Source organism: Chrysochloris asiatica, unplaced genomic scaffold (assembly GCF_000296735.1).
Source record: "Chrysochloris asiatica unplaced genomic scaffold, ChrAsi1.0 scaffold00180, whole genome shotgun sequence".
In the NCBI taxonomy this organism is placed as follows: Eukaryota; Metazoa; Chordata; class Mammalia; order Afrosoricida; family Chrysochloridae; genus Chrysochloris; species Chrysochloris asiatica.
In genome coordinates this window covers 2081586-2091039 of record NW_006408698.1, presented here as the reverse complement: position 1 = coordinate 2091039, position 9454 = coordinate 2081586, and the positions used below count along the sequence as shown (strand labels likewise).

At 38.6% G+C, this 9454-nt stretch overlaps 1 pseudogene; it reads right to left on the bottom strand.

Moving 5' to 3' along the window:
- Positions 1–4567: 4567 nt before the first annotated feature.
- Positions 4568–5039, bottom strand: LOC102832688 (annotated as a pseudogene).
- Positions 5040–9454: the final 4415 nt, after the last annotated feature.

Here is a 9454-nt window from a genome sequence, read left to right as displayed (position 1 = left end):
TGTGAAGCTGATGATGTGCCCTGTAAACTTTCACTCAATGCAAAATAAAAACATTTAATTAAAAAAAAAAAAAAGAATTAAGCCAAATTGACTCAAATTCTTATCTACAATGGTGGGAACCTGTGGTTCCTTCCCAGCATCTGTAATGATTCTTGAAGAATTTACATTTTTTTCTTATTGCTTCTGTCATTGATTTCCCATTTTTGCCATAATCTTGATCTCCACTATATTTCTCATATATTTCAAACATGCCCTCATATAACTCTTTGCTGAACACTATTCCTACTCTGATATTCCCTCAGTGTAATGTTGATGCAAACAACACTTTGTTGTAGAAGCCTTTTATTGAAGAGTTGAAGACATCTGGTTCATGGCTCAATATGGGGCAGAATTGTTGTTAAATGCCATTGAGTCATAGTGACTCTGTATAAGGATTCCAAGGGGTAACTGGTGGGTTTGAACCACCAACCTAGTGCTTCGCAGTTCAGTGCCACACTAGGAGTATATTTAAAATGAAATATCAGACATTATTTGGCCATTCTTGTCACTAGAGAGTTCTCAATAGTTTATTACACATTATGAAGCCCTCTCCTTATTTTATTCTGTCCACCTTTGTTACCAACCCTAAATAGTTTCCCCTCTAAACGAATGATTATTTGTATTATTTTTAAGTTTTTATAATGAACTCAGTGATAGATTACATGAGAGAACCTCGGCTTTACACCATTGTATGAGAGATGAAGTTTGGCCATCTTGGACTCCAGGGAGCACTCTGGCTGCACTTCTTCCAAAACGGATGTATTGGTTCTTTTGGCAGCCCATGGCACTTTCAATATTCTCCTTCAACTCAAAGGCATCAATTCTTCTACAGTCTTCCTTTTTCACTGTTCAGCTTTCACATGCAAATGAGGTTATTGAAAATGCCATGTCTTGGATCAGGCGCACCTTAGTCCTCAAGCTGACATCTTTGCTCTTCAACACTTTAAAAAGGACTTGTGCAGCAGATTTGCCTAATGCAACACATCATTTGATTTCTTGACTGCTGCTTCCTTGAGTATTGATAGTTGATCAAAGAAGAATGAAGTACTTGACAACTTCAATCTTTTCTCCATTTATAAGAATGTTGTTTATTAGTCCAGTGGTGAGAATTTTTGTTTTCTTTACATTGAGATGTAATCCATACCGAAGGCTGTGTTCTTTGATCTTCATCAGTAAACGTTTTAAGTTCTCTTCACTTGCAGCAGGCAAGGTTGTATCTTCTGTGTATCGCAGGTTGTTAATAAGATTTCCTCCAATCCTGATGCCATGTTTTTCTTCATATAACCCAGCTTTTCAGATTATTTGCTCAGCATAGAGGTTGAATAAGTATGGTGAAAGAATACAACCTTGTTGCACAACTTCTTAAATTTTAAACCATTCAGTGTTCACATGTTCTGTTCGATTAACTGCCTCTTGGTCCCAGTACAAACTCCTCATGAGCACAATTAAGTGTTCAGGAATACTCATACTTCGCAATGTTGTCCATAGCTTGTCATGATCCACACAATTAAAAGCCTTTGCGTAGTCTATAAAGCACAGGTAAATATCTTTCTGATATTCTCTGCTTTTAGCCAAGATCCATCGGACATCAGCAATGCTATCCCTCATTCCACGGCCTCTTCTGAATCCAGCTTGAACCTTTGGAAGTTCTCTGTCAATTTATGATTGTAACCATTTCTGATATTACCTTTAGCAAAACTTTACTGGCATAGGATATCAAAGAGATTGTCCGATGATTTCCGCATTCCGTTGGGTCACTTCTGTTTGGAATCAGCACAAATATGGATCTTTTCCAATCAGCCAGCCAGATAGTTATCTTTCAAATTTCTTGGCAGAGATGCGTGAGTGCCTCTTGTACCTTCTCACTTTCTTAAAAGATTTCAACTTTTATTCCATCAATTTCTGGTGCCTTATTCTTTTCCAATTCCTTTAATGCACCGTGGACTTCCTCCTTCAGTATCATTGGCTCTTGATCATATGCTACCTCCTGAAACGGTTGAACATGAACCATTTCCTATTGGTACAGTGACTCTGTGTATTCCTTCAAACTGCTCTTGATGTTTTCTGCATCATTCAATAATTTGCCCAGAGAATCTGTCCATAATGAAAGTTGAGGCTTGAAATTTTTCTTCAGTTCCCTCAGCTTGAGAAATGCTGAGCATGTTCTTCCTTTTTGGTTTTGTGATTCTAGATCTTTGCACATTTTGTTGTAATATTTGGCTTTATCTTCTTGAGCGGTTCTTTGAAATTTTCTGTCCAGCAATTGGGCCACCTCATTTTTTCCATTTGTTTTAGCATCTCTACGCTGCAGAGCAAGTTTCAGTGTCTCTTCTAACATCCATTTTGACCTTTCCTTTTTTTCTTGTCTTCTCAATGACTTTTTGCTTTCTTCTTGTATGATGTTCTTAATGTCATCCCACAACCCTTCTGGTTTTCTGTTTTTAATGTTAATGTATCAAATCTGTTAGTTAAATGATCTCTAAATTCAGGTGGGATATATTCAAGGTCATATTTTGCCTCTTGTCTATTTGTTTTCATTTTCTTCAGCTTCAGTTTGAATTTGCAAATGAGTAATTGATGGTCTGTTCCACAGTCTGCCCCTGGCCTTGTTTTCACTGATGATATGAAGATTTTTCATCGTTTCTTTCCACAGATTAGTCAATTTGAATTCTGTGTATTCCATCTGGTGAGATCCATGAGTGTAGCTATCTGTTATGCTGTCTAAAGAAGGTATTTGAAATGAACAAATCATTGGTTTTAGAGAATTGTATCATGCGTTCTTCATCATCATTTCTATCACCAAGGCCATATTTTTCAACTACTGATCCTTCGTCTTTGCTCCCAACCTTTGCACTTCAATCACCAGTAATGGACAATACATCTTGATTGCAAGTTTGATCAATTTCAGATTGAAGAAAATGGTAGAATTCTTCTATTTCATCCTCACTGGCTTTAGTGGTTGGTGCATAAATTTGAATAATTGTGGTATTCAGTGGGCTTTCCTGTAGGTCCATGGATATTTTCCTATCATAGACAGCATTGTACCTCATAACTGATCTGGATATGTTCTTTTTGACAATGAATGCAACGCCATTCCTCTCCAGTTTGCCATTTCCGGCATAGTAAACCATGTGGTCACCAGATTCAAATTGACCAACACCAGTCCATTTCAACTCATTAATGCCTAAAATATCAATGTTTATGCATTCGATTTCATTTTTGACAACTTCCAATTTTCCCAGATTCATACTTTGTACATTCCATGTTCCAATTTTCAATGGATGTTTACAGCTCTTTCTATTCAATTTGTGTTGTGTCCCATCAGCAAATGAGGTTCTTGTGGACTTTTGTCCCACAGGCTTTATTCCATTCACATCATCACAGTCAACCCTCCTTTGAGTTAGCATCTCTTCCCCAGTCACATTTTGAGTGTCTTCCAACTTGAGGGGCTCATTTTCCAGCACTATATCTGACAGTGTTTCTCTGCTATTCATAACGTTTTCAGTGACTAAACATTGGGAAGTAGTTCATCACTCTTTTTTCATAGTCTGTCATTATCTGGAGGCTCATCTGAAACCTGTCCACCATGGGTGACCCTGCTGGTATTTACAATACCAGTGACATACCTTTCAGAATCACAGCAACTCACAAGCCACCACAGTATAGTTTTAAGTGGAAAATGTTCACATTGTTGTTGTTGTTAAGTGCTGTCGAGTTAATTCTGACCCATAGCAACCCTGTAAAGGATTTCTTAGGAGAAGCTGGTGAGCTTGAGCCACCATCCTTGCAGCTCAAACCACTTTGCCGTCTGACACATTAGAGCACAGTGCCACACATTAGGGGTGCCCAAAGTAAGAAAACAACAGTTTGTTACTTTTCAGTTTTATATTTGTAGACAGATTATTTAAGGATATTTGAAGGCTATGTCTCAGTTTACATTTACAAGGAATATAACTTCTCTGTATTCAAATATTCTCCAAACTTTGCCTTCTAAAATTCAGAAATTACTGAGACATTTCCTCATTTTAAAGTTTTACTAGGATATGTAACCATCAAGAGAAGAGTATAGAAAAAACAGAGGAGGATTTTTTCCAAAAACTTAAGACAGTTAAAATTTTCTGAAAAATCTTTATTTATGAGTTAACAGACTTTCCCATTGTCCATCATTCCCAGGACAAATATCAAAGAGATATGATTGTAATATGCTGATTGTAACAAATTGAATTCCCATTTAGAGACTGATAATTTAAAAGGAACATGTTTTGTCACACTGTGAGTCTTCTAAAAATTTGGAGATAATTCCAGTATCTCACCAGAATATGGAAGGCAGTCTCACTATTCTGTGAATATTAATTCCTCTCAAACCTTTTCCTCCAAGATTAAATTCTGAAAATAATCAAGTGATTAGAAGAGGGTTGTCTCACCAGTGGACCTCTGTTATTTCTTCCTTATTGATAGTTGAATGGGGTGACATAGCAGAGGCAAAAAGGTGTACAGTCATTTTTTGTTTAAGGGACTAAGTCAAAAGTCAGAGCTTCCACAATATGGAAACAACTTTGCAGATGCCTATATCATGATAGTTGAAATAGCACAGACCAGCAAAAGTTTAAAGCGGAGAGTGTCAGGAGGCCAGCCTTGGCAGGTTTCTGTGGTGCATCTTCATGGATATAGTCAGTAATATCCTGTCCCATGGCCCAGTGACCATGGAGAGTAAGAACTGCAGATAGAGAGCAGTCTATCACAGAGAAAGGAGTCAAATGAGAAGCCGAGAGCAGGCCCAAGAGCAAAACAATGAAAACCCTCTCACCAGTCCAGTGGAGAGATGCAGCCTTGGAACCAGAACCATGACTGGGGGACAGGTGAGTGTGCTGTGCTCCTGGAGTATACCAGTCCTGGAGAAATGCTGAGACAAAAGCAAGTTTGATCACTGGAGTTCAGAGGAACAGAGCTCATGTTGCTTGAGCACTGCAGACAACACTGAGCATCCAGACCACCTCCATATTTGTCCTTAGAGCTGAAGGTCACCCTCTCCCTCATTTTTGTTATAAAATTTCTACCTTTATAATTGTCACAGTCTCAATTAGTCTTGATAACAATTCCTCACAATTGAATCGTGGAAAATTATCCCCATCTCTTTTCACCAGACCCATCTAGACAAGATAAAACTACTCAGTGGAGACTCTACCTTCCGCCGCACACTTTTAAGCTAAACTCCCTCTTGAAACCTTGTAAGCCAGTTGCTTCATGCCTTTATCACCCTCTCATTTTTGGTAGCCAAAGCCTAAGTTGCCTGTCCCTAACTACCCTGTATACAGAAAGGATATATTTGACACTTGATGTGAAGACTTCTTCCCTCTCAGTTGGTATTTTGAGCTACTACAGCCACAAATACCTGGACCAAGAGGCAGTTGTTAGAACAGAACATGGGGACACTGAATGGTTTAAAATTAAGAAAGGTGTGCAACAGGGTTGTGTAGAGGTCCTATGTCAGGGTCCCGCCTCGACTAGGAAGTGTGGGTGTCACAAAGAAGGGAGATCTGGTGGTGAAAGTGATAGAGATACAGAGAGATGAAATATGTACAAAAAAGACAGACACACAGATATGATGCAAGCTGGCAGGTAGACAGATCTGCAAACATATTGCCTAGCATTGCCCACCATTGCATGCAGAATTCACTCTACCTCAGCCTTTTATTCTCTTTTTTAGGGAGGGATTTGTTACAAAGGGAGGATGTGATTAAGACAGGATACGGAACTGAAATGTGATTAATCATTAAAAATAGGACATAATGATTCACAGGAACAACTTTTAAGATATTTTCATAGTTTTTCTTAACAATCTAACATTTTTATTTTTATAGAAAAAAGGTTCAATCAAGCTGTTATATATTAATTTTTAGGCTTAAATGATCTAGAGTAGCGACGTGTGGTTTCTTAAGGATACATAACATAAAGCAAGGTTCCTGAAAGGAGCCAAGCTGTCTCTGTACACTTTGTAAACTTTTGTTTGTGAGCAAGATCTCAGGCACCAGACTTCATTTCTCTATACTTAAAATGCTACATTTTTCTTAATATTGCTATATACTTTCAGGAGGAAGGAGAGCATCTGGGTTAAACTGATTATATTCAGAGGTGGTTTAATAAGGTTGCCACTGATCAACCCAGGGTCTGCGTATGCTGTCCCCAGCATATCCCCCCTCTTTGTTTTAATTGGAGGGTGCAAACGTCGACTGTGAGGGCCGAAATATAGAGTAGCAATGATATAAGAAAACACAAATCCACTTATACAATGAATAACATTTAACTGAGGTTTTAAACTTGATATTTTGAATCTTATTTCCCATAAACAATATTGCTTCCTCTAAAGCATTTATTCTATTTTGTAAACCTTTATATATTTGCTCTTGGACTATAAGAGCAAGAGTAACATTTCTAGAAAGTTGATTTACACGAGAGGCAGTATGAACTAATTATACAAGGGAGGCAGTGGAAAGGGCAAAATAAGTATTTTTTCCTATTAATACAGTAATTCCTAAAATGAGAGTAGCAACAAAACACGTGACACATTTAAGAGCCAAAGCAGCACGATGAATGGTCTTAATTCCGGTAACATTAACAAGTAATAAAACATATGGTGGTTGATGAACAATACAATTGGAAAGAAAACAATTAGAGCAAAAAACATGAGAAACATTATGGAGGTCTTTATACATTTTAAACAAACTTTCAGAACCTGTGTAAATTATGGAAAAAGGTGCTGCAGTGCAAGCAGTAACGGGGTTAGTAGAAGTCACCAGTTGTTCCTTGGTCAAAATGGTGGTCTCAGCATCGCGGGTCAATGCCTTAATCTGCCCCCCGGTTGAATCAGTCAGTCGTCATGGAGGAGTCGGTGGCATACTTGCTAGTTTTTGTAGAGGCAGACGTTGGAGGGGAGAAATCAAAAGTCCGGCTGTTGGAGCCTGTGGGTGATGCTGCCACATATGTCAATCTCTGGTTGTTGGCTGTTTTTGTTGGTTCTCAGTCCAAAGAACTCCATTTAGGATATTTTGAAGCATGAGGTTGGCTTTGGCAAAGTCCCTTAGCTTCTTTTTATCCAGGAATGTTTGTTTTCATCATACTTTCATATTTGATTGACAGCTTTGCTTTGTAGTGGATTCTTGGTTGGTAGTTTTATATATGTTTGATATATGTTTCCCCATTGCCTTCTGCAGATAGATAAGAGCTTAATCTGATTTGCTTGAATTTGTAAGAAACAATTTTCTTTCCCAAGTTGTTTTCAGGATTCTCTCCTTGTCTTTGATTTTGGAGAGCTTGTTTATTATATGTCTCGTTAATTTTTGGGGGGGGTCTATCTTTTCTGGAGTTTGTTAAGCTTCTTGAATACTTATCTTTTAGTTTTTCAGGTTGTTAGGGAAATTTTCTTCCAGAAGATCCTCAACTATCTCCTCTGTGGACTTGTATGGAACAAAAATGTCAGTTTGAGGAGTAAGGTGTGCTTAACCAAGTCTATTTTCAACAGCCTCTCATTGATGCGACAGTTGGACAATGAGTAAGGAAGACTATAGGCAAATTGATGCATTTTAGTTATGGTGTTTGAGAAGAATTCTAAATGTACCATGGACTGCCATAAGAATAAACAAATCTGTGTTGGAAGAAGTGCAACCAGAGGGTTTATTAGAAGCCAGGAAGACAAGACTTTGCCTCTCGAACTTTGGTAAATTATCAAGAGAGACCTGTCATTGAAGAAGGATATCATGTTTGGTACAGTGTAGGGTCAGTGTAAAAGAGAAAGACCTCCAATGGTTTGGCACTGTGGAAGCAGCAATAAGCTCAAGTGTAACAAAGAATATGAGGTTAGCATAGGATCAAGCAATGTTTTCTTCTGCTGTTCATAAAGTCACTATGTGTTGGGACCCACTTGATGGCACCTAACAACAACAGCAGTCCCACCGTAAATCCCCTAATTGGTTTATCACATCATGGAAGATAATTACATTTCAACTACCGAACCAATGTGAATCTTGTCCCAGTCAAGTTGGCACAAATCCTTAACTAATACAATCAACTTTCAAAATAAAATCGTATAGAATGGCAGATTAAGGAGACGTGAAATGCAAAGCTCTGCCAGCAACAAAACAGAGTACTGGATGAAGCAAGTTCAGGGGATGGTCCCAGAACTCGGAACTACATATAAAGGAATATTTAGAAAGTTTGAAGATTTGCAACCAGTGGAATTTGTAACGGAGACAATAAACACTGTTTTCTGATCCAGGGCACCTAGCTGGTTGCTGAAGCAGCAATCTTGGGTGTGATGAAGCAGGAGAAAGGTCAGAGTAGCACTCCCACCACAAACTTATGATGATCATCGGAGGTAAAGGTGTGGACATCCAAAGTCTATCTTATTTGATTTTTCCTCTAGTGCTTTCCTGACTTCCGTATTTTTCTCAATGCCTCTGTGGAGCATTTGGATGTACCTCATTATCATTATCCTGAATTCCTTCTCAGGCATTTTCAAAACCTGCCATCCTTCCAATGTGATGTCTAGATATACCTTATGCACATCTGCCCTTGTCATTCAAGATGTCACTGTTGGTCCTTATGATGTAACTGAAAATTTCATTTTCAGCCTGTTTCATTTTATATGTGTTTCTCTCCCACTCTACAAGCCCTGTTCAGGGTTTTTTCTTAGTGATTAACAGATTAGGGCCGGCTTTGCCATTTTATTCTGCTGTTTGGTTTTAAGCAGAATCTTTCCCTTTAAAATCTGCTGAGCACATCTGTGAACATGCATATTAGAACCCCCAGGGACTGGGGGAGTATCCACTTACTCAGGCACCCCCTGTAGTCACCAGAATGGAGGTGGTGTACAGACAGCAAGAGACCAATGAACAGAGAGAAAAAAAAAAAAAAAAAAAAGAATGACCACACCTTTATCTCCCAAGACTGGTTAGGCTTCTGTGGTTGTTCTGATCCTTCCCCTGCTCTGTCTCACCCAAGATTGCCACTCCATGAGCCGCTGATGACAACCAATCAGAAAAATAACACCAGTTTTCTTGCTTCTGCTCTAAGCCTTCAAACTTTATAAGTGTTTATTTACATGTAGTTGAGAGTTCTTGGACCATCCCCTGAAATGGCTTCATCTGGTATTCTGTGTTATTGCTGCCATAGATTTCCACTGGACTTCTCCCTAATCTGCTCTTAAGCCCCACCTTCCTTGGGTTTCTAAACAAATTATGTTTTAAACATTGAACCATTTACCCTTTTTAAAAATTTTCCCTGCCCAGAAAGATCACACCTCTATTGTTGATATTGTTAAGTGCCCTCAAGTTGGTGCTGACTCCTAACAAGCTCATTGCAAGGAGTAGTTGGTGGGTTTGAAAAATCAACTTCATGGTTAGCAGTTCGGGGTTTATCC